The following is a 25,876-nucleotide window of genomic DNA, read 5'->3' as shown; positions in this document are numbered from 1 at the left end:
AATTTTCAGACCTTTTGTCTGACTTAGTGCTTAGCTCAGATAAGATAATTATAGTGGGCGATTTTAACATCCACACAGATGCTGAGAATGACAGCCTTAACACTGCATTTAATCTATTATTAGACTCTATTGGCTTTGCTCAAAAAGTAAATGAGTCCACCCACCACTTTAATCATATCTTAGATCTTGTTCTGACTTATGGTATGGAAATAGAAGACTTAACAGTATTCCCTGAAAACTCCCTTCTGTCTGATCATTTTTAATAACATTTACATTTACTCTGATGGACTACCCAGCAGTAGGGAATAAGTTTCATTACACTAGAAGTCTTTCAGAAAGTGCTGTAACTAGGTTTAAGGATATGATTCCTTCTTTATGTTCTCTAATGCCATATAACAACACAGTGCAGAGTAGCTACCTAAACTCTGTAAGGGAGATAGAGTATCTCGTCAATAGTTTTACATCCTCATTGAAGACAGCTTTGGATGCTGTAGCTCCTCTGAAAAAGAGAGCTTTAAATCAGAAGTGTCTGACTCCATGGTATAACTCTCAAACTCGTAGCTTAAAGCAGATAACCCGTAAGTTGGAGAGGAAATGGCGTCTCACTAATTTAGAAGATCTTCACTTAGCCTGGAAAAAGAGTCTGTTGCTCTATAAAAAAGCCCTCCGTAAAGCTAGGACATCTTTCTACTCATCACTAATTGAAGAAAATAAGAACAACCCCAGGTTTCTTTTCAGCACTGTAGCCAGGCTGACAAAGAGTCAGAGCTCTATTGAGCTGAGTATTCCATTAACTTTAACTAGTAATGAGTTCATGACTTTCTTTGCTAACAAAATTTTAACTATTAGAGAAAAAATTACTCATAACCATCCCAAAGACGTATCGTTATCTTTGGCTGCTTTCAGTGATGCCGGTATTTGGTTAGACTCTTTCTCTCCGATTGTTCTGTCTGAGTTATTTTCATTAGTTACTTCATCCAAACCATCAACATGTTTATTAGACCCCATTCCTACCAGGCTGCTCAAGGAAGCCCTACCATTATTTAATGCTTCGATCTTAAATATGATCAATCTATCTTTGTTAGTTGGCTATGTACCACAGGCTTTTAAGGTGGCAGTAATTAAACCATTACTTAAAAAGCCATCACTTGACCCAGCTATCTTAGCTAATTATAGGCCAATCTCCAACCTTCCTTTTCTCTCAAAAATTCTTGAAAGGGTAGTTGTAAAACAGCTAACTGATCATCTGCAGAGGAATGGTCTATTTGAAGAGTTTCAGTCAGGTTTTAGAATTCATCATAGTACAGAAACAGCATTAGTGAAGGTTACAAATGATCTTCTTATGGCCTCGGACAGTGGACTCATCTCTGTGCTTGTTCTGTTAGACCTCAGTGCTGCTTTTGATACTGTTGACCATAAAATTTTATTACAGAGATTAGAGCATGCCATAGGTATTAAAGGCACTGCGCTGCGGTGGTTTGAATCATATTTGTCTAATAGATTACAATTTGTTCATGTAAATGGGGAATCTTCTTCACAGACTAAAGTTAATTATGGAGTTCCACAAGGTTCTGTGCTAGGACCAATTTTATTCACTTTATATATGCTTCCCTTAGGCAGTATTATTAGACGGTATTGCTTAAATTTTCATTGTTACGCAGATGATACCCAGCTTTATCTATCCATGAAGCCAGACGACACACACCAATTAGCTAAACTGCAGGATTGTCTTACAGACATAAAGACATGGATGACCTCTAATTTCCTGCTTTTAAACTCAGATAAAACTGAAGTTATTGTACTTGGCCCCACAAATCTTAGAAACATGGTGTCTAACCAGATCCTTACTGTGGATGGCATTACCCTGACCTCTAGTAATACTGTGAGAAATCTTGGAGTCATTTTTGATCAGGATATGTCATTCAAAGCGCATATTAAACAAATATGTAGGACTGCTTTTTTTGCATTTACGCAATATCTCTAAAATCAGAAAGGTCTTGTCTCAGAGTGATGCTGAAAAACTAATTCATGCATTTATTTCCTCTAGGCTGGACTATTGTAATTCATTATTATCAGGTTGTCCTAAAAGTTCCCTAAAAAGCCTTCAGTTAATTCAAAATGCTGCAGCTAGAGTGCTGACGGGGACTAGAAGGAGAGAGCATATCTCACCCATATTGGCCTCTCTTCATTGGCTTCCTGTTAATTCTAGAATAGAATTTAAAATTCTTCTTCTTACTTATAAGGTTTTGAATAATCAGGTCCCATCTTATCTTAGGGACCTCGTAGTACCATATCACCCCAATAGAGCGCTTCGCTCTCAGACTGCAGGCTTACTTGTAGTTCCTAGGGTTTGTAAGAGTAGAATGGGAGGCAGAGCCTTCAGCTTTCAGGCTCCTCTCCTGTGGAACCAGCTCCCAATTCAGATCAGGGAGACAGACACCCTCTCTACTTTTAAGATTAGGCTTAAAACTTTCCTTTTTGCTAAAGCTTATAGTTAGGGCTGGATCAGGTGACCCTGAACCATCCCTTAGTTATGCTGCTATAGACGTACACTGCTGGGGGGTTCCCATGATGCACTGTTTCTTTCTCTTTTTGCTCTGTATGCACCACTCTGCATTTAATCATTAGTGATCGATCTCTGCTCCCCTCCACAGCATGTCTTTTTCCTGGTTCTCTCCCTCAGCCCCAACCAGTCCCAGCAGAAGACTGCCCCTCCCTGAGCCTGGTTCTGCTGGAGGTTTCTTCCTGTTAAAAGGGAGTTTTTCCTTCCCACTGTAGCCAAGTGCTTGCTCACAGGGGGTCGTTTTGACCGTTGGGGTTTTACATCATTATTGTATGGCCTTGCCTTACAATATAAAGCGCCTTGGGGCAACTGTTTGTTGTGATTTGGCGCTATATAAAAAAAAAATTGAATTGAATTGAATTGAATGTACACCCCTGAGGGGCGCCAGTGCTGATTGTCCGTGTGCTTAATGTGATGCTCCCCAGCCTCACCTGCTGTGTCCTGTCCGTCAAAAAGATGGAGATTCACTGACAGGTGGGAGCTGGCACAGAGAAGTTGGAGAGTTTTTTGTGGATGATGTTAACACACAAGGTGAGATGTTATCATCTCTGGAGAGATAACTCCAGAGGTTATGAGGTGAGGGAGTCTTCCCAAGGGATAAATAAACTTCTATCTAATCTAATCTACTATCTAACATGAACTATCTGATGTTGTTTAACTTTGCTTCGAGTAACGCAGTGAGCCACAGTTGATATTATTTGCAAACAAACATGAAAGAACACGTTTAACTGACTTCTGTTCTCAAAAGTCATTCTCCTGCAGTCTGTTTTCTCACTTTACCCTGACATTGAAGTTGCAGCTCTTGGTCAGAGTTAGCTTACAGTTGCGACACACCACGGAGGGTGCCATCTTGGAAGTACTAATGTTACGATGTCAAAATAAGGGTTTAATGTCAAAATAAAGGTTTACAAAATTAATCCCACATGTTTTCATAAAAAAAAGGATGCACATGATTGTGCCATGTGCAGCCATATCGAAAGCTGAGGCCGATCTGACAAACAGTCAGAGGGATATGCGAGCCACATACACACACACAGACATTTCTTGCTTTATAGATAGATAAATCAGAATATGGGCCCGGAGGACTATAGACGGAGATAAAATAACATGGTTGATTTTTTATTCTTCTGACCTTGGCTATACGTAGTGGCCTCGGCAGAGAAGAAAGACAGAAGTAATTGGACAAACTAAATATAAGGATTAGTTTGAATACGAATCCTCACATTTCCAAGTCAACGAATATGTCTTGGACTCCCGTGGCATCAATCATAAAACAATACAGACGGCATTGTACTGTTTGTTAAACCTGTCTGGGGTAGGCAATTCTCAATAACTGAGTGACCGTTGTTGCTGCATTTATTACCTCTGCCAAGGAGGTTATGTTTTCGGTCGCGTTTGTTTGTTTGTCTGTCTGTCAGTAGGATAACTCAAAAGGTTTTGAATGGATTTTGATGAAATTTTGTGGAGTGGTTGGAAATGACAAGAGGAACAAGTGATTAAATTTTAGTGGTGATCTGGATCACGATCTGGATCACGATGCTAACGTGTTAGCATGTCTATGGCATTTTCAATATTAAAAGTTAGCATTAAGCAGTTGCAGCTGTCATCACATTCGGGTGCATTTGTTTTCAAATTGTAATAGTTCTTAAATTTATTTTTGTTTATATATTAATTTAATGATGATTATATACAATTTTAGAGAAAGAGACAAAAAGAAATAGATCACTGTGCCAAGGAGGGAATCTCTTTAGGGTCAGTGACCCTACAGCCTTGTTTAGAGAAGTGTTTCATAAATGTTAAAAAAATCATATATTTGCAGTTTAGTTGAATAATAAATTGAATTTTGTCTCTTATTTGTTTTTGTCTATAAGCGCATGCAATATCAATATCAGTGCTCAGATGACAGTAGCTTCTGGGAAAGGTGCAAGTTGCAATAAACTGTGATGCCAAGTGCTAAGGATACATGCTATCCAGTCACAGCAGATGAAACTTTATTTACTACTGGGGGGGGGGGGGCGGGTTGCCCAACAGGGTGCCGGTGGAAATTGGGCTACTGCTGGGCGAAGACGACGAAGAAGAGGAGGAAAACGTTGCCACGAACAGCGGGAGAAGAAGAAAACTAGAAGGGTGGAAATGAGAGTGGGGACTTTGAATGTTGGTAGTATGACTGGTAAAGGGAGAGAGCTGGCTGATATGATGGAGAGGAGAAAGGTAGACATATTGTGTGTGCAAGAGACCAAGTGGAAGGGAAGTAAGAGCAGGAGCATCGGCGGTGGGTACAAGTTGTTGTACCATGGTGAGGACAGGAAGAGAAATGGTGTTGGGGTCATTTTAAAGGAAGAGTATGTTAAAAGTGTGTTGGAGGTTAAGCGAGTGTCTGACAGGGTGATGAGTGTGAAGTTAGAAATTGAAGGGGTGATGATGAATATCATCAGTGCATATGCCCCACAGGTAGGATGTGAGATGAAGGAGAAAGAAGATTTCTGGAGTGTGTTAGATGAGGTGGTGGAGAGTGTGCCCAAGCATGAAAGAGTGGTTATAGGAGCAGACTTCAATGGGCATGTTGGTGAAGGGAACAGAGGTGATGAGGAAGTAATGGGTAGATATGGTATCAAGGATAGGAATGGGGAAGGACAGATGGTAGTTGATTTTGCAAAAAGGATGGAAATGGCTGTGGTGAATACCTACTTTAAGAAAAGGGAGGAGCACAGGGTAACATATAAGAGTGGAGGAAGGGGCACACAGGTGGACTACATTCTTTATAGGAGATGCAAGCTAAAAGAAATCACAGACTGTAAGGTGGTAGGAGGAGAGAGTGTCACTAGACAGCATAGTATGGTTGTTTGTCGGATGACTTTAGAGGTAAAGAAGAAGAAGAGAGTGAGAGCTCAACAAAGGATCAGATGGTGGAAGCTGAAGGAGGAAGACTGTTGTGTGAAATTTAGTGAGCAGGTGAGAGAAGCACTAGTTGGAGGGGAAGCAGTTTTGGACAACTGGAAAAGTACTGCAGATGTGGTGAGGGAGACAGCTAGGGCAGTACTGGGTATGACATCTGGACAGTGGAAGGAAGACAAGGAGACTTGGTGGTGGAATGAAGAGGTCCAGGAAAGCATAAGGAGAAAGAGGTTGGCGAAAAAGTTTTGGGATAGTCGGAGAGATGAAGAAAGTAGACAGGAGTACAAGGAGATGCGGCGTAAGGCGAGAAGAGAAGTGGCAAAAGCAAAGGAAAAGGCATATTGCGAGCTGTACAAGAAGTTGAATAGTAAGGAAGGAGAAAAGGACTTGTACCGATTGGCCAGACAAAGGGACAGAGCTGGAAAGGATGTGCAGCAGGTTAGGGTGGTAAAAGATGCACATGGTAATGTGCATCTTTTACAAGTGAGGAGTGTGTGCTGAGAAGGTGGAGGGAATATTTTGAAGAGTTGATGAATAAAGAAAATGAGCAGTAACTACAGAGACATAAAGCTGATCAGCCACAGCATGAAGTTATGGGAAAGAGTAGTAGAAGCTAGGCTTAGAAAACAGGTGAAGATCTGTGAGCAGCAATATGGTTTCATGCCGAGAAAGAGCACTACCGATGCAATGTTTGCTCTGAGAATACTGTTGGAAAAGTACAGAGAAGGACAGAAAGAGTTACATTGTGTGTTTGTGGACTTAGAAAAAGCTTATGATAGGGTGCCAAGAGAAGAGTTGTGGCATTGTATGAGGAAGTCTGGAGTGGCAGAGAAGTATGTTAGGGTAGTGCAGGACATGTACAAGAATAGTGTGACAGCGGTGAGATGCACAGTCAGTAGAAGCAAGACTGAGTACATGTGTGTGAATGAGAGGGAGCCCAGTGGAATAGTGCAGTTACAAGGAGTAGAAGTGGTGAAAGTAGATGAGTTTAAATATTTGGGGTCAACTGTTCAAAGTAATGGAGAGTGTGGTAGAGAGGTGAAGAAGAGAGTGCAGGCAGGGTGGAGTGGGTGGAGAAAGGTGGCAGGAATGATTTATGACCGAAGAATATCAGCAAGAGTGAAGGGGAAAGTTTACAAAACAGTAGTGAGACCAGCTATGTTGTATGGTTTAGAGACAGTGGCACTAACAAAAAGACAGGAGGCAGAGCTGGAGGTGGCAGAGCTGAAGATGTTGAGATTCTCTTTGGGAGTGACAAGAATGGACAAGATTAGGAATGAACATATCAGAGGGACAGCTCAGGTGGGACGGTTTGGAGACAAAGTCAGAGAGGCGAGATTGAGATGGTTTGGACATGTGCAGAGGAGGGACCCAGGGTATATAGGGAGAAGGATGCTGAGGATGGATCCACCAGGCAGGAGGAGAAGAGGGAGACCAAAGAGGAGGTTCATGGATGTGCTGAGAGAGGACATGCAGGTGGTTGGTGTGACAGAGGAAGATACAGAGGACAGGGTGAGATGGAAACGATTGATCTGCTGTGGCGACCCCTAACGTGAACAGCCGAAAGACAAAGAAGAAGGGGGGGGTTATGGTTAGGGTGGCGGGTGGGAGTAGGCTTAGTAATAATGAGTTAAAAAAGCCCCGTCACGAAAATTTGACTCATTTCATCACGGGAGCACAAAAAAAAAAAAAAAATGTGGGACTGGGCTGGCTGCAGAATATAGTAATGTACATTGGAGTCTAGTGCAAGAATCTCTGACACAACTGATGTTCTGGAACAGCAGAAACAAGAGTTTGGCTGCTATGACTGATTTGAGGAGAAATATGCCACATAATTAATTCACGTGAAGGCTCTCTATGTCTGTGTGTGTGTGCATGAAGTCTGTACACAAACATGCACTCTTTGTCTCAGTTGCTGAATGTGGAGACGTCATTCCACGTGACATCCCAATTCCCAATTCTCTTGATTCATCGGCAGTCTTTTTCCAACCTCTAATCCTGATCTTTCTCCTCCTCCCCTACTTTCTCAGTCACATATACTATGTGACCTCATCCAGTCAATCAAGACAGCAGAAGTGTGCCACTGTAGACTCATCTTATCACACACACACACACACACACACACACACACACACACACACACACACACACACACACACACACACACACACACACACACACACACACACACACACACACACACACACACACACACACACACACACACACACACACACACACAAGATGAGGCACAAACATATACACTCACTCTGTAACTGGGTGAACTATTCCACATCTAACAATCTAACATATATTAGTTCATTTATTACAGGTAGTTACCAGTTAACTGTAATTTTTTTCATTAATTCTTAATATCAAGTACCTTCAAAGAATTGCTCATTTATACTTTTTTTTTTTAATGAAAAAAGGAAATCTTTTTAGAAGTGTTGTAAAGGTATATAAGGCATTTAATTTTTGGATGCCTGTAGGGTGACAGGAATCAGAATGATTTTTAATAGTTTTTGTTTTAATAAAAGTAATATGATGATGGACATTGGATTTACAGAGACCAACAAACAAACCAATTAGAGCTGCACAGCACTGTACGTGGATCATTTTATGTTCTCCTGGATCTGATCTCCATTGTTCAGTTTATCAAATGCTCCGTTCTTTACTTCTAATTCTCTGACATTGAAGCTTCCTGCACTTTCACACAGAAATCACAAAAATGTAAGATTAAGTAGCTAAGGGATTTATTTGTGTTTTTCACCCAACTCAATTTTCCCTCAATTTTTCTTTTTTGTTTTTGTCCTGTGGCAGTGCATGAGAGGATTTGGGTCGTGTGTACAGGAAAAATATTTGTCCAGCTGTGCCCTTGTCTTCCCATGTTCAAACATTACTATTTTTGTGAGCTTTTGTCACACTGTATGCTTTTGGGCACCCCCCCCCCCCCACCTTTAAAAAAGCTGGGGGGGGGGTGGCGTTATTGTGGATGTCTGGGGACATGTGCTCACACCTTTGCGTGTGCTTGGCTTTGTGTGCGTGATTGAGATAGCACTTTATGACTGCGGCTTTGTTGATTTGTGCGACAATAAAGACCCCCTGCGGTGCTCAGTGTAGCGAAAGCCAGCACAGAGATTCCACTCATCTGGACCCAACTGAGAAAAACACGTCACATGATACAGAGATGTGGGTTCACGGGCAACTGCATGTGTATGCACAAGAGTGTGTGTGAGTGTGTGTGTAAGTTGCTTGACCGTCACATGAACGTGGTATTATGTCCGCTTTAGGTATGTGTGTGTGCAGAAGGGAGAGGCTGGAGCAGTGACAAGGGATGAAGGCAAATGCAAGCGAGGATGGGTGGGGGTGAAGTGTGCAAAGAGCAGAGGACAGACAGACAGATCAGGGGCATAATGTACCGTAGAGTGGATGAATCAAAGTGTCTGGGTTGCATGCGTGCATTTGCACAATGGAGTATCACAGATAAATGAGTAGGCGCTTTTCAACTGGACTGGAACAGCACGCATTAGCCAAGAATAGCTGAACTAACCCTTTCAACTGTGATGTAGCTATCTGACCTAAAATGAATATCATAATATTTTTCAGTTTTTGGATAGTGACATATGAGGTCTGTTAGAAAAGTATCGGACCTTTTTATTTTTTTTTAAAACCTGATGGATTTGAATCACGTGTGCTTGCATCAGCCAACCTTGAACCTTTATGCACATGCGTGAACTTTTTCATGCCTGTCGATTGCGTCATTTGCTGGTAAGCAGCCTTTGTGTGGGACATGTGTAGTGCGCTCGGCAGATTTTCATTGCAAGGAAAAAGACGGAACGACTGGAGCAGCGCCGCATCAAATTTTGCCAGAAACTGGGCTACAGCCAGGTGAAAACCATTCAGATGATTTAGACGGCTTTCGGTGACGTTTCAGTCGTTTGACTATCCGAGAAATTGTGGAAGAGGTGGGCATGTCACAGCATGTCTTGTGAGACTTCAACATGGAGGTGCTTTTGCTCCGCCGTTAGCAGCTCTTTTCATGGCCAAATCTTCTGTCACAGTGGAATGTGCCAAAAAAGTGCTGATGTCCACCTCTTCCACAATTTCTCGGATAGTCACACGACGGTCCCGCATCACCACAGTGTTCACTTTGGAAATGATCTGGTCATTTCAGCATGTTGATGGCCGACCGGAGCGTGGCTCGCTCTCCACCATGTGCGGACGTCTTTAAACTGGTTGTACCGCTCCTTAATCTGTGTGATGCACAAAGCATCGTCACTGAAAGCCGCCTGAATCTTCCAAATGGTTTCCACCTGTCTGTCGCCCAGTTTCTGGCAAAATTTGATGCGGCGCTGCTCCAGTCATTCCGTCTTTTTCCTTGCAATGAAAATCCGCCGAGCGCACTACACATGTCCTCACACAAAGGCTCCTTACCAGCAAATGACGCAATCGACAGGCGTGAAAAAATTCACACATGCGCACGAAGGTTCAAGGTTTGCTCATGCAAGCACACGTGATTCAAATCCATCAGGTTTTTGCAAAAAATAAAAAGGTCCGATACTTTTCTAACAGACCTCATATGTCATAGTATTCCTAGTTTTGTGAGACAGGATCCGTTTAATAATTATGCTATTTCAGCAATAGCTGAATCAGGACTATTCATCATTTCAAACTGAAACCAATATTTATTTCATATGTGCTTTTTTCATTGTAATTTAAAAAAATGCAATTCTGACCTGGCCAGAGTGTATGATTTCTCTTAAATCAAATACACCAGCAATGCTGTATGCATGTGGCATCTGACCCAATACACACACTTAACCCCTTAACGCCCATCGTCGCATATATGCTACAATCTCTGACTCAAATATGCAACTTACCAAATTGACCTGTATGCCTGTTGTCGCAAATTTGCAACATACCATCATTATTATTATAACATTATAACATAAAGTCATTACCAGAATACCCAATATTACTATCTAGTTTTTGTGCAAAAGTGAAATTAATAATCTCAACATTATTTACCATCTACTTAAAGGCAAAAACACACATAAAACATTTTTTTATATACAACTATATAAATTCAGGCGTTAAGGGGTTAATATACAAATAATGAATGTTCATAAGTTCATTGGTATGAATATTTCCATATTATTTCCATATCAATGGTACAAATGTTCCATCTTTCTCCTCATGAAATATTAGTTCCATCGAAAGAATGAAAAATCATTCAATATTTGTTTTATATAACGGCTAAACTAGATCCTTGTCATTTGATATTTCATTAATTTATAAACACCAGAAAAGTAGAGAAGCTTGAATCTTCGACTGGACTGGGTTGCTTGACGCGAGGACGTTTCGCTTCTAATCGCAGAAGCTTCCTCAGCTAAATTTCTTGCTCTGGTAGTCTGACTTCTGTCTAGACTCTTGTAGAGAAGAATAACAAGAATAAGGAGGGTGCTCTAGTTAGCACCCTCCTAATGAGAGGATTTTGGTCATGTGTACAGGTGCTAACTAGAGCACAATAGGTGCTAATTAGAGCAATTGTTAGTCACTAGCCAATAGCAGTCTGCCTCTCTGTAGGAGGGGTTTGGTTAGGTTTAAAACTCCAGCTTTTGCTGGCTTCTGTTATTCTTCTCTACAAGAGTCTAGACAGAAGTCAGACTACCAGAGCAAGAAATGTAGCTGAGGAAGCTTCTGCGATTAGAAGCAAAACGTCCTCGCGTCAAGCAACCCAGTCCAGTTGAAGATTCAAGCTTCTCTACTATGGAAACCACCTGGACAACTGAGAGCCTTCACAGAAACAACAGAAACCTTACATTTTGTTATGTGTCACTGGTGCTTTAATGTCAACAGTCCAACAAAAACTTTAAATAGGAGTACAAAATTGTTCTCAGTCAACTTGCATAAACCAGTTCTGACGATGTAGTCCATGATGCCGTGCACTGACTTTGTTTACAGACTGCCTTCTGCTTTCCTCACTCCAGTGAAAATACAGGCTCAAGCCGCACATGACCCTTAATTCGGAAGAAGCGGTTACGGAAAATGATTGGATGAATGAAGGGACACCTTAATCCAGGGGTGGGCAATCATGTGCCATGAAGGGCAGAAGCACTGCAGGTTTTCCTTGCTACCAATCACCTCAGCAGGTGATTTCAGTAATGTTCAGCTGTCTCAGCAGGTGATTTAATTGACAACCAGGTGTTTATGTTCAAGGGAGACGCTCATCAGCAACCCACCTCCTGAGGTGATTGGTTGCAAGGAAAACCTGCAGTGTCTCGGCCCTCGTTGCCCACCCCTGCCTTAATCTATGGTCAAGTCCAAGATTTTAATGTGTGCACATATTTTTGATGATGGTGACAGCCGACAGTAGCTACTGAAACCCCTGGACCTTTACCTTGAGAGCCCTAAGCATATTTTCTCAACCTGTGTAACAGATCAAGTAAAGGATTGCCTGTTGGTGCGAAATAAAGTGATGGCTTGTGATGCTACGGCTATGAAAGCAGATGAAAGCTGCAAATCCTCAGACCCCAGTGGTTTGAGATGTCTCAGTCATCAGAACAGGCTGAGGCTTTGTCAGCTACTGTGCATTTTTCAGCATGCAGCAACATTCCCTTGCTAAACAAACCCTCACACAGGCTCTAGATCAGGGTTACCATCCCTGGTCCTGGAGGGCAACTGTCATGCATGTTTTCCACATTTACCTACTCAAGTCAGACCTGATTTTTTTAAAAGTGCTGTTTTCCATCTCTTGATTGGCTGAGCACACGTGATTGAGTTAATTGCCTGGGAGTGGATCATGGAGAGTTAGAAAACATGCAGGGCAGGTGCCCTCCAGGAACAGGGTTGGTGACCCCTGCTCTAGATAGACTCTGGATGCAGATTTTCTATGCTGGGCATCCACAAGTCTTTCAGTGATTGGCAAAGAGTGACAGGGGGCAGGATTGTAAATCTGGAAGCTCATTTCTGACCCGGAACAGAAATGGCATGTGTGTGATTCAGTCATCAGAGACCCTTGGAAGAAGCAGGAGGGTTTTTCAGCAGCTGCATCTGCGGCACTGAGCGGCCATATTTAGGATGTTCTCTGCTCACCTTGAACAGAGACGGAGCTGTATAAGGTGCCCTTAAAATAGTCTGCTTCACCTTAACCTGTCTAGATTACAAATTTGGTACAGGGAACATAAAAACTTTGATGGACAACAAAAAAGTCAGGACTGACTGCAAGATGAACAGCTCGTCTTTCATGAACTCCAGAAACATGACCTTGACATCACTGTTCTTGTGAGATTCAGTTTCACAAGAGAAAAAGTCTCGACAGCAGCAAAGCAAAAAAAAAAAACAAAACAAAACAAAACAAAAAAAAAACAAACAAAAAAAAAACCTCTCTGCAACACAAGACTCGCAAACTGAAAAGTCAGCGATGGCATCAATAAGGCTGCTGAATATCCAAGCTCTCATGACAGCAGATGGCTGTCACCAGTAAATGACAGCAGAGTCTTTTTCAATGCCATAAAAACAATGTACGGCTACATCACATAAGGACAAGCATCTCGTCAATGCAAGAATGGCTTGAGTCTGCTGAAGACCAAAGATGACATCAGTGCTCAATGGAAAGAACACTTTGAAAACTTCTACAACACCAACCCAGTCATTGAGGAGCAGGAAGTGCTCAGCATCTACCAAGACAAGACATTGTTGAAAGGACTTCAGTCTGAACCTCCAACTCTCAAACTCTCCTCGCCCTTTAATGCATGAAAAACAATGCACCCGTGTGATACCATCATTCCCATAGAGGCTTTTAAAGAAGGAGGTCCACTTTCTACAACCACAACACTCACCATCAAAATCTGAACGCAACAATAAATGCTTGCAGATCTAAAGACTAAATGATTGTCAGTATATGCAAGTGGAAAGGAGACACGTTTGACTGCGGAATTCATTGTGGAATCTCCTTGCTGTCTACCACATGAAATGGTCTCACATGCATTGCCAACAACTGTCTGAGACCACTGGCGGAAACATTCTTCCTGAAATCCAAAGTGGATTCTGACTATCAAGAGGGGCAACAGACATGATTTTCATTGTCCGCCAATTGCAAGAAAAGTGTCAAGTGTCAGAAGAAAAGCGCAATCACGATGCTACTGGACTTCAAGTATGCTGACAACAACATTGTATCATCCTTTAAAAAACAAGGTCTTTGAAAATCTTTGAAACCTTTAAAGTAAACACACTTTAATCCGAAGAAGACACAGATCTTGTATCGGCCTTCACCCAACATGGTCAATCCAAATCTTCTTGCTGTGAGACTGTACAGACAAGTCCTGAAAAACATGGCTCACTTTCCATACCATACAGAGCAAGAACTAGATCATGGGTACAAGCGGCCAAAATGGGCTTCCTTAGGAGGGTGGCTGGTGTCTCCCTTAGAGATAGGGTGAGAAGTTTGGTCATCTGTGGGGAGCTCGGAGTAGAGCCGCTGCTCCTTCACATTGAAAGGAGCCAGCTGAGGTGGTTTGGGCATCTGGCAAGGATACCTCCTGGGCACCTCCCTAGGGAGGTGTTCCATGTATATCCATCTGGGAGGAGAACCTGTGGAAGACCCAGGACTAGGTGGAGAGATTATATCTCCACATTGGCCTGGGAACACCTCGGGATCCCCCAGTCAGAGATGGTCAATGTGGCATGGGAAAGGGAAGTCTGGGGTCCCCTGCTAGAGCTGTTGCCCCCACAACCCAATCCTGGATAAGCGGTTCAAGATGAGTGATGAATTTCCATACCTGGGCAGCCATGTGTCATCAAATGCAGACATCAAGGAAGAGACCCAACACTAGCTCAAGTGTAAAGAAACTGCCTTCGGCCACCTTCGCACCTTTGTTTTCATCAACAGAGATGTTTGACACAAGATGAAAATCCAAAGCAGTCATCAAGTCAACCCTGCTGTACAGATCTGAGACCCAGACCACCTATCACCATCACCTGAAGACCACTAACTCTAGCTGAGGAGTATCCTCCACATCAGGTGGAAGACTACTGTATCAACATCAGCATCCTGGCTGAAGCCCAGCTCCAATGCATCGAGTGCATCGTCATCAAGAATTGGCTTTGGTGAGTAAGTCACATCATTTTGTTAGACAACAGCCAAACCTTTAACCAGATCTTTTACTACCAGCTGAACGAAGGAAAATGGTCCACAGGAGGGCAGAAGAAAAACTATGAGGACCTCCTGATGCAGAACCTGAAGAGCTGCTCCATCGACTGGAACACCTGGGAAGAACACGCAAGGTACTGAATCAGCTGGCAAGCAATGATCCAGTAAAAGTCTTTGAAAAAACAACACAGAGGAGAAGAGGAGAAAGAGGAAGGAGAGACAGCAAGATCCTAACCATCAGAAACGTGCATCAACACTGTGCTGTTCAGACATCTCCAGGTCCACCATCCTGTCCAGGAATCTACCAAGAGACCGCTACCGAGGGATTTCCATGATGACAATGAATCAAACGCAAAATGAGTTCTCTACAGGCTGGAAAATCTCTTACGTTCTTGGATGCCAGATGAAATTTTAAAGTTGTTGCCCAAAACATCACACTAACCCTAAATCATAATCTTCACTTGGTCATAAATATCACATGTCGTCATAGACAAGCTAAAATGTTGTGCTTGACATACGAGGTCTGTTAGAAAACTATCCGACGTTTTTATTATTTTAAAAAACTATATGGATTTGAATCATGTGCGCTTGCATCAGCCAAGCTTGAACCTTCGTGTGCATGCGTGTGTTTTTTCACGCCAGTCGGTTGCGTCATTCGCCTGTGGGCAGGCTTTGAGTGAGCACTGGTCCACCCGCTCGTCAGATTTTCATTGTCAGGGAAATAACTGAGCGATTGGAGCAGCGCTGAATCAAATTTTTCCAGAAACTGTGTTGGAAACCATTCGGAAGATTCAGACGGCTTTCAGTGGCTTTTCAGTCGAGTGAGTATCCGAGAAATTGTGTAACAGCTGGGCATGTCACAACTTGTCCTGTGAGACTTCCAACACGGACGTGCTTTTTGTTGTGCGCCCAGAGTGGCTCCGTCCCGACGCACGAATTCCTCCGCACGTCTTTCATTACAAAATCTCCTGTAACAGTGGAATGTGACGCAAAAGTGCTGATGTCCACCTCTTCCACAATTTCTCTGGTAGTCAGATGACGTCCAGGATCAACACAGCCTTCACTTTGGAAATGAACTGGTCGTTTCAGCCTGTCGATGGCCGCTCAGAGCGCAGCGCGCCCTGCGCCACTGTGGGCCATCTTTAATCCGGTTGTAATGATCCTTAATCTGTGTGACACCCAGAGTATCTTCACTGAAAGCCGTCTGAATCTTCCGAATGGTTACCACCTGGCTGTCTCTCGCAGTTTCTGGAAAAATTTGATTCAGCGCTGCTCCAATTGCTCAGCCATTTCCCTGACAATGAAAATCTGACGAGGGGGGTGGACCAGTGCTCACTCAAAGCCTGCCCACAGGCGAATGACGCAACTGACAGGCGTGAAAAAACTCACGCATGCGCACGAAGGTTCAAGCTTGGCTGATGCAAGTGCACATGATTCAAATTCATATAGTTTTTTCAAAAAATAAAAAGGTCGGATAGTTTTCTAACAGACCTCGTATATGATGTTTGTGATACAAATATGAAGGTAGAGAAGGTAGCAATGATAAGTGACAATCCCAAAGGGCGAAGAGCTGACAAAGTTTTTTTTTTAACAACCAGCATGGTTGCAAGAAAAAAGCAGATGAATTGAATGATTACAATTTAGAGATGGAACAACCAGAGTTTCTTGTTTTGACAGCTTGTCGTTCCTTACCTTCTCTGTTCACCTCACTTATTCCCTTGCATGGAAGCAGGAAAAGGGCTGTGACAAGAAAAGAATCACAGATTGCTGCCTCGGCCGGTGTTTGGCCATGCATAACATCACATTCAAAGAAGGGGCGAGGTGCATCGTGGCATGGCACAAATGACAGAACAAACAACTATCCTGAAGTGTAGGCAGTAGCCAGAAGACATTTTGCTTTACCTCTGTGTGCTTGTGTTTTGGTGAATCAATCTGTCCTCTTGTCATGATATATTTTCTTAAAATGATATTTGTCTCTCACGAGAACTGGAACTAGATAGAATTTTCATGTTCCAGGCTACAGGCAAAATAACACTTCTTAAAAGCCAAACTTCACACTGATGTTTTTGTTCTGAGCTCTGCACATTATTACACAACTTCCTGGAAATGTAGAAAGGACTCAACAAAATACCAACTTAATTTTTAACCTATTATTTCTTCTGAGAAAAGTACAATATGTACCATAGTCTGTGCTCAGTTCAAAAACAGTGATCTGCAGCACAGTCTGTTCCTATACTTGCTTACTTTCTTCATCATAACTGTGTGTCAGAAGAATAGCAATACAGAAAGTACAAAAACCACATTGCTCTTTCACTAACATTTTGGGTTATTTTTAACCATCGTTGCTTGTACAGGTTGCATGCTCTTCTGTTTCTGCTTCGGAGAAACAGTGCAACAATATACAGGTCACCTCTAAATTGCATGTCGGTCAGGTCAGTGTGCCCTCTAATGAACTGTCAACATGTCCAGGGTGTAGTTTGACTCTCACCTAAATATAACCATTAAAACAAATAAATAAACAGAATATACAGATTGGATGATAGATGTCTTTTTGCTCTATAAAAAAGCCCTCCGTAAAGCTAGGACATCTTACTACTCATGTTGGGAAAGTGTAGTGACACGGACCCACAACAGGGGGCGTAAATGAATGGACAATGAAAGAGTCGAATATGAACACTTTACTGTTGTGAAAGAGCACAACCAAAATACAGAGGATTACAGAAATTTTGCAAACAGTCAATCCACAGAGGTGACGTGTGGGCAGGCTCGAGGATAGAAGACGTCTGTCCTGAGAGGAACCGGAACCACATTTCTTCCACCACCGAACCCGGAGAATACTGGAGCCGCCAAGTCCTGAGTCCCCAGGTGGCCACAGTCTCCGAATGTCGGATCTGGTACTGCTGGCGAGGAGTAAAAACAGTGAGATGTGGGTGCGTGCACACCCAGTAACAACAATGGTGGGAATTCCACCTCCACTTCTAACACAGTTCAACTCCGGTTGTCTCTGCTGTTCGGTGTGACAAGTGAACGCCCTTCACTTTGTCACCACTCCGCACTCCGCCAGACGACAACAGTGAGTAGTCTCCTGAAACAATATCACAAAATAGAAAAGTAACGTGCATATGGCACAATCACTGCTGAGGTATTACCTTCACAGGTAGATGATATCTCGGCAACGAGGTGGAGATGACGTCTGGCTTTTATGGAGTGGAATGATGAAGTGAAGATGGATGACAGCTGTCATGAGTTGATGAGTGACAGCTGTCACCCCCGGCTGTGTCCGTGGCGGCAGCGCCCTCTCGTGCCTGAAGCCAGCACTTCAGGCAGGGCGCCCTCTGGTGGTGGGCCAGCAGTACCTCCTCTTCTGGTGGCCCACACAACAGGACCCTCCCCTCAACGGGCGCCTCCTGGCGCCCGACCAGACTTGTCCGGATGACGGCGGTAGAAATCGGCCAGGAGGGCCGGGTCCAGGATGAAGCTCCTCTTTACCCAGGAGCGTTCTTCAGGTCCATACCCCTCCCAGTCCACCAAATACTGGAACCCCCGGCCCATTCGACGGACGTCCAGGAGCCGGCGTACAGTCCAAGCGGGCTCCCCGTCGATGATCCGGGCAGGAGGCGGCACCGGACCGGGAGCACAGAGGGGTGAGGTGAGGTGTGGTTTAATCCGGGAGACATGAAAAACAGGGTGGATCCGCAGTGAAGCCGGGAGCTGGAGCTTCACTGCAGCAGGACTGAGGATTTTGACGATCTTGAATGGTCCAATGAATCTGTCCATCAGTTTGGGGGAGTCCACCTGCAGGGGAATGTCCTTGGTTGATAACCACACCTCCTGCCCGGGCTGGTATGCAGGGGCCGGGGACCGCCGCTGGTCTGCATGGGTCTTAGCCCTCGTCCGGGCCTTCAACAAGGCAGAACGGGTGGTGCGCCACACCCGACGGCATCTGCGCAGGTGGGCCTGGACCGAGGGCACACCGACCTCTCCCTCCACCACGGGAAACAATGGGGGCTGGTACCGCAGACACACCTCAAACGGGGAGAGGCCGGTGGCAGAAGACACCTGACTGTTATGTGCATACTCGATCCAGGCCAGATGGTTACTCCAGGTCGTCGGGTGCGCGGATGTCACACAGCGGAGGGTCTGTTCCAATTCTTGGTTGGCCCGTTCTGCCTCTCCGTTCGTCTGTGGGTGGTACCCAGACGAGAGGCTCACGGTGGCCCCCAGTTCTCTGCAGAAACTCCTCCAGACTTGAGAGGAAAACTGGGGACCACGATCCGAGACTATGTCAGTTGGTATCCCATGCAGACGGATGACGTGGTGGACCAGGAGGTCAGCAGTCTCCTGGGCCATTGGGAGCTTCGGGAGGGCCACGAAGTGGGCCGCCTTGGAGAATCGGTCCACTATCCTGAGGATGGTTGTCATGCCCTGGGACGACAGGAGGCCCGTGACGAAATCCAGGCTGATATGGGACCAGGGGCGATGAGGCACCGGAAGCGGTTTGAGGAGTCCCTGGGTTTTTGAGTGGTCCGCCTTGCCCCTGGCACAGGTGGTGCAGGCCTGGATATACTCCCGGACGTCGGCTTCCATAGATGCCCACCAGAAGCACTGCTGGACAACTGCCACAGTCCTTCGCACCCCTGGATGACAGGAGAGTTTGGAACCGTGACAGAAGTCCAAGACTGCAGCTCTGGCTTCTGGTGGGACGTACATACGATTTCTTCGGACCAGTTCCGGGGTCAGGGCTCCATGCCAGGGCCTCCCGGACGGTCTTCTCCACGTCCCAGGTGAGGGTAGCCACGATAGTGGACTCTGGAATGATGGGCTCCGGTGGATCCGACAGCTCCATTTTGAATTTGTCTTCGTGTACCCCGGATCTGATCTTTGGTTCTTGGTCCCGGGGCGATAGGTGATCCGTAAGTCAAAACGCCCGAAGAACAGTGACCAGCAGGCTTGCCTGGGGTTCAGCCGCTTGGCGGTCCTGATATACTCCAGGTTCCGATGGTCAGTGAAAACCGTGAACGGCACAGACGCTCCCTCCAACAGGTGTCTCCACTCCTCAAGAGCCTCTTTCACCGCAAGGAGTTCTCGATTGCCGATGTCATAGTTCCGTTCAGCCGGGGTCAACCTGCGAGAAAAGTAGGCACACGGGTGAAGAACCTTATCGGTCTCTCCGCTCTGGGATAGCACGGCTCCTATCCCTGAGTCAGAGGCGTCCACTTCAACCACAAACTGGCGGCAAGGGTCGGGCTGCACCAGAACTGGTGCAGTCGAGAACCGTCGTTTCAACTCCCTGAACGCGGCTTCGCACCGATCCGACCAGGTGAAGGGAACTTTTGGAGAGGTCAGGGCTGTCAGGGGGCTAACTACCTGACTGTAGCCCTTAATGAACCTCCTGTAGAAATTTGCAAAGCCAAGGAACTGTTGCAGCTTCCTACGGCTTGTTGGTTGGGGCCAATCTCTCACCGCCACAACCTTGGCCGGATCAGGGGCGACGGAGTTGGAGGAGATGATAAACCCCAGGAAGGACAAAGAGGTGCGGTGAAACTCACACTTCTCACCCTTCACAAACAGCCGGTTCTCCAACAACCGCTGCAGGACCTGACGTACATGCTGGACATGAGTCACAGGGTCCGGAGAAAAGATGAGTATATCGTCCAGATATACGAAGACGAATTGGTGCAGGAAGTCCCGCAAGACGTCATTAACCAATGCTTGGAACGTCGTGGGGGAGTTAGTGAGGCCGAACGGCATGACCAGGTACTCAAAATGACCTAATGGGGTGTTAAATGCCGTCTTCCAGACCCGAACCAGGTGGTACGCATTCCTAAGATCCAAGTTAGTGAAGATTTTGGCTCCATGCAGGGGCGTGAACACTGAATCTAACAGGGGCAACGGGTATCGATTGCGAACCGTAATCTCATTCAGCCCCCTGTAATCAATGCATGGGCGGAGTCCGCCATCTTTCTTGCCCACAAAAAAGAAACCTGCACCCATCGGGGAGGTGGAATTCCGGATCAGCCCGGCAGCTAATGAGTCCCGGATGTAGGTCTCCATTGATTCGCGCTCAGGTCGTGAGAGGTTGTACAGCCTGCTGGATGGGAACTCAACGCCCGGAATCAAATCAATGGCACAATCGTACGGACGGTGTGGGGGAAGGGTGAGTGCCAGATCCTTGCTGAAGACGTCAGCAAGATCGTGGTATTCAACCGGCACTGCCGTCAGATTGGGAGGGACTTTAACCTCCTCCTTAGCATGTAAACCGGGAGGAACCGAGGATCCTAAACACACCCGATGGCAGGTTTTGCTCCACTGAACCACCACCCCAGACGGCCACTCAATCCGGGGATTGTGTTTCAACATCCACGGGAAGCCCAAAATCACTCGGGAGGTAGAAGGAGTCACAAAAAACTCGATCTCCTCCCGATGATTCCCAGACACCACCAGAGTTACAGGTTGTGTCTTGTGCGTGATTAAAGGGAGAAGGGTGCCATCTAGTGCCCGCACCTGCAATGGCGAAGGGAGTGCCACCAGAGAGAGCCCTACCTCCCTAGCCCATCTGCTGTCTAGCAGATTCCCTTCTGACCCCATGTCCACCAGTGCTGGGGCTTGAAGGGTTAAATCCCCGCTCAGGATTGTAACTGGGAGTCATGTGGAAATATGTGTATGTCCCACGTGAATGTCTTGGCCCACCCTAAGCCCAGTTTCTAGGGGCGGGCGTTGGTGTTTAACCGCTTGGGGCAGTCTCTTGCTCACTCGAGCCGCAGACAAAGCACTCCCCGCGGGCCAGCCTCCTCTATCTGTTAGGTGGTCTAAATGTGGCCCTGCTCGTGTCCATAGCTTTGTCAGCAGGGGGAGCTGTAGCCACACGGAGCGTTGAGGCTGTGGAGCGTGGGGAGGGCGGAACCTTTTCGGACCCGGAAGGGAGAGGGATGGCGCGTGCCCGGCCACGTCCTTCGTCTCTCTCCCGACGGCGTTCCTCTAACCGATTGTCTAACCGTATAACGAGATCAATAAGCCCATCTAAATCCCGCGGTTCTTCCTTGGCTACCAGGTGCTCCTTCAGGACCGACGACAGTCCGTTTATGAAGGCGACGCGGAGCGCAGTCATATTCCAGCCGGACCTCGCAGCCGCGATGCGGAAGTCGACTGCATATTCGGCTGCGCTCCGGCTCCCCTGTCTCATTGACAGCAGCACTGTTGAAGCATTCTCTCCTCTGTTAGGGTGATCAAAAACCGTTCTGAACTCCCTCACAAACCCAGTATAAGTGGTAAGGAGCCGTGAATTTTGCTTCCAAAGGGCCATAGCCCAAGCGCGTGCCTCACCACGAAGCAAGTTAATTACATAAGCCACCTTACTGGCGTCAGACGCGTACATCACAGGACGTTGTGCAAAGATGAGCGAACACTGCATAAGAAAGTCCGCGCACGTCTCCACACAACCTCCGTACGGCTCTGGGGGACTTATGTATGCTTCAGGGGATGGGGGGGGGGGGGGGGGGTCGTTGAATGACGATTGGAACGTCTATATTCTGCACCGGGTCAGCAGGAGGAGGAGCTGCAGCAGTGCCCTGAGCGCGCGCTTCCACCTGCGTGGTGAGAGCCTCCATCCTCCGATTAAGGATGTCGTTTTGCGCGGTCATCAGATCCAACAGAGCGGTAAAGGCGGTGAGGATTTGCTGCAACTCACCAATCACACCTCCTGCAGACGCCTGTGCACCCTGCTCTTCCATTGGTTGTCCAACAGATGGTTGACGCCCCTCGGGATCCATGACGCTGGCCGAGATATCCTGTTGGGAAAGTGTAGTGACACGGACCCACAACAGGGGGCGTAAATGAATGGACAATGAAAGAGTCGAATATGAACACTTTACTGTTGTGAAAGAGCACAACCAAAATACAGAGGATTACAGAAATTTTGCAAACAGTCAATCCACAGAGGTGACATGTGGGCAGGCTTGAGGATAGAAGACGTCTGTCCTGAGAGGAACCGGAACCACACGATTTCCTCCGCCACCGAACCCGGAGAATACTGGAGCCGCCAAGTCCCGAGTCCCCAGGTGGCCACCGTCTCCGAATGTCGGATCTGGTACTGCTGGCGAGGAGCAAAAACAGTGAGATGTGGGTGCGTGCACACCCAGTAACAACAATGGTGGGAATTCCACCTCCACCTCTTCAGGCTCCTCTCCTGTGGAACCAGCTCCCAATTCAGATCAGGGAGACAGACACCCTCTCTACTTTTAAGATTAGGCTTAAAACTTTCCTTTTTGCTAAAGCTTATAGTTAGGGCTGGATCAGGTGACCCTGAACCATCCCTTAGTTATGCTGCTATAGACGTAGACTGCTGGGGGGTTCCCATGATGCACTGTTTCTTTCTCTTTTTGCTCTGTATGCACCACTCTGCATTTAATCATTAGTGATCGATCTCTGCTCCCCTCCACAGAATGTCTTTTTCCTGGTTCTCTCCCTCAGCCCCAACCAGTCCCAGCAGAAGACTGCCCCTCCCTGAGCCTGGTTCTGCTGGAGGTTTCTTCCTGTTAAAAGGGAGTTTTTCCTTCCCACTGTAGCCAAGTGCTTGCTCACAGGGGGTCGTTTTGACCGTTGGGGTTTTACATAATTATTGTATGGCCTTGCCTTACAATATAAAGCGCCTTGGGGCAACTGTTTGTTGTGATTTGGCGCTATATAAATAAAATTGATTTGATTTGATTTGATTTTTCAAATAGATTGAGTGTAGACCGGATAAATCAAGGAAGAACAGTGCGTGTGTGTGTGTGTGTGGGGGGGGGAGCTGTTACATTAATCAGACAAAACATGGGCTTTTGTTTGTATCGCTAGATATCACATTACAGCACACAGTTTAGCAAGATACAGCTCAGCAAGCCAAGATGAGGTAACACTGGAGTATACGAGGGCTGTCAATAAAGTTACGGTCCTTTTTATTTTTTTCCAAAACTATATGGATTTCATTCATATGTTTTTACGTCAGACATGCTTGAACCCTCGTGCGCATGCGTGAGTTTTTCCACGCCTGTCGGTGACGTCATTCGCCTGTGAGCACTCCTTGTGGGAGGAGTCGTCCAGCCCCTCGTCGGAATTCCTTTGTCTGAGAAGTTGCTGAGAGACTGGCGCGTTGTTTGATCAAAATTTTTTCTAAACCTGTGAGACACATCGAAGTGGACACGGTTCGAAAAATTAAGCTGGTTTTCAGTGAAAATTTTAACGGCTGATGAGAGATTTTGAGGTGATTCTGTCGCTTTAAGGACTTCCCACGGTGCGAGACGTCGCGCAGCGCTCTCAGGCGGCGTCGTCAGCCTGTTCAAGCTGAAAACCTCCACATTTCAGGCTCTATTGATCCAGGACGTCGTGAGAGAACAGAGAAGTTTCAGAAGAAGTCGGTTTCAGCATTTTATCCGGATATTCCACTGTTAAAGGAGATTTTTTTTAATGAAAGACGTGCGGACGGGTCCGCGCGTCGGGACGCAGCCGCCGCGACGCTCCGCCACAGGAAAAACACCTCCGTTGAAAGCCTTAAGGACAAGTTGGAACATGTCCTGCCTGTTAAACAATTTCTCATATACTCACTCCACTGAAAGCCATCAAAAGCCGCCTGGATTTTACAAATGGTTATCAACACGGAGGTGTTTTTCCTGTGCCGCCGCACCGCGTCGGCTGCGTCCCGACGCGCGGATCCGTCCGCACGTCCTTCATTAAAAAAATCTCCTTTAACAGTGGAATATCCGGATAAAATGCTGAAACCGACTTCTTCTGAAACGTCTCTGTTCTCTCACGACGTCCTGGATCAATAGAGCCTGAAATGTGGAGGTTTTCAGCTTGAAACAGGCTGATGACGCTGCCTGAGAGCGCTGCACGACGTCTCGCTCCGTGAAAAATCCTTAAAGCGACAGAATCACCTCAAAATCTCTCATCAGCTGTTAAAATTTTCACTGAAAACCAGCTTAATTTTTCGAACCGTGTCCACTTCGATGTGTCTCACAGGTTTAGAAAAAATTTTGATCAAACAACGCGCCAGTCTCTCAGCAACTTTTCAGACAAAGGAATTCCGACGAGGGGCTGGACGACTCCTCCCACAAGGAGTGCTCACAGGCGAATGACGTCACCGACAGGCGTGGAAAAACTCACGCATGCGCACGAGGGTTCAAGCATGTCTGACGTAAAAACATATGAATGAAATCCATATAGTTTTTGAAAAAAATAAAAAGGACCCTTACTTTATTGACAGCCCTCGTATGTCATGTGTATGTGTGCCTACCTATGCTATCTGTTGTTCTTGTACTGTTTGTCTACTTCACTGTAAATAGTAATTAAAAAATATCACATTTCTGTGATTTTTTTTTTCCATTTACAGCTTAAATAACATGAAAATAATTGTTTTGTATCTTTTTTTGCAATCAGTGGAGGGAATCATATGCAATCTCAGTGAACCGTCTGAAGCAAGAGCAAACTAATATTACATACAGGCAGAACAATAATCAGATTAAATCAACCTATGTGCTTCTGAATTGTAGGAAAACAAAGTTGAAAAGACATACAAACTTAACTCTTTTTTGCAGCTACTTTTTGTCACTCTCAACAGCGGCCGAGTGAGGCCACAACACTTTCAAATTAAGACAGCACTAACAAATGCAGAAAACACAAATACAAAAAACATGCATCAATTTAACAACAGGTAGTTAAAAAATTCACAATGAAAAAGAACAATAATTATAATCTTGATAATGCATTGCTCTGCCAAGTCTCCAAATGGCCTGTTATACAAGTTTTATCTTTAAAGAGATCATATTTACATATTTTCAGTAAGCTTCTCACTCAAGGAGTTTTTAAAAAGAAGCCACAGACAGAACTGGAATTGATATATCAATAATATATCAGGTTTCTAAATTAAATAAATAAATTTGAAAACATTGCTGCTTACCACAACCCATATTGGAAGATAAGGTAGCATGTGGACCCTGCATCCAAACACTCAGTATGTACAGTTGTATGCAAACGTTTGGGCACCCCTGATGATTTTCATGATTTTCCTTTATAAATCATTGGTTCTCTGGATCAAAATTTCAAGTTAAATATATCATATAGCAGACGAAGCACACTGATATTTGAGAAGTGAAAATGAAGTTTCTAGTATTTACAGAAAGTGTGCAATATTGTTTTTGAACAAAATATGGCAGGTGCATCAGTTTGGGCACACCGTGTCATTTTATTGATTTGAATACATTTAGGCACTAATTATGGAAAACAAATTGGTT

General features: G+C 45.3%; 1 long non-coding RNA gene across 1 annotated transcript; it reads right to left on the bottom strand.

The window, feature by feature from the left end:
* LOC117509191 lies at positions 1-20,604 on the bottom strand. The gene is made up of 3 exons (XR_004560298.1): positions 20,594-20,604; positions 12,440-12,511; positions 1-11 (listed from the first exon to the last, which is right to left on the bottom strand). It is a non-coding gene; the product is annotated as an uncharacterized LOC117509191 (long non-coding RNA).
* Positions 20,605-25,876: the final 5,272 nt, after the last annotated feature.

This window comes from Thalassophryne amazonica, chromosome 4 (genome assembly GCF_902500255.1).
Source record: "Thalassophryne amazonica chromosome 4, fThaAma1.1, whole genome shotgun sequence".
In the NCBI taxonomy this organism is placed as follows: Eukaryota; Metazoa; Chordata; class Actinopteri; order Batrachoidiformes; family Batrachoididae; genus Thalassophryne; species Thalassophryne amazonica.
The sequence above is the reverse complement of the archived record's forward strand: the minus strand, read 5'-3'. Positions and strand labels throughout refer to the sequence as shown.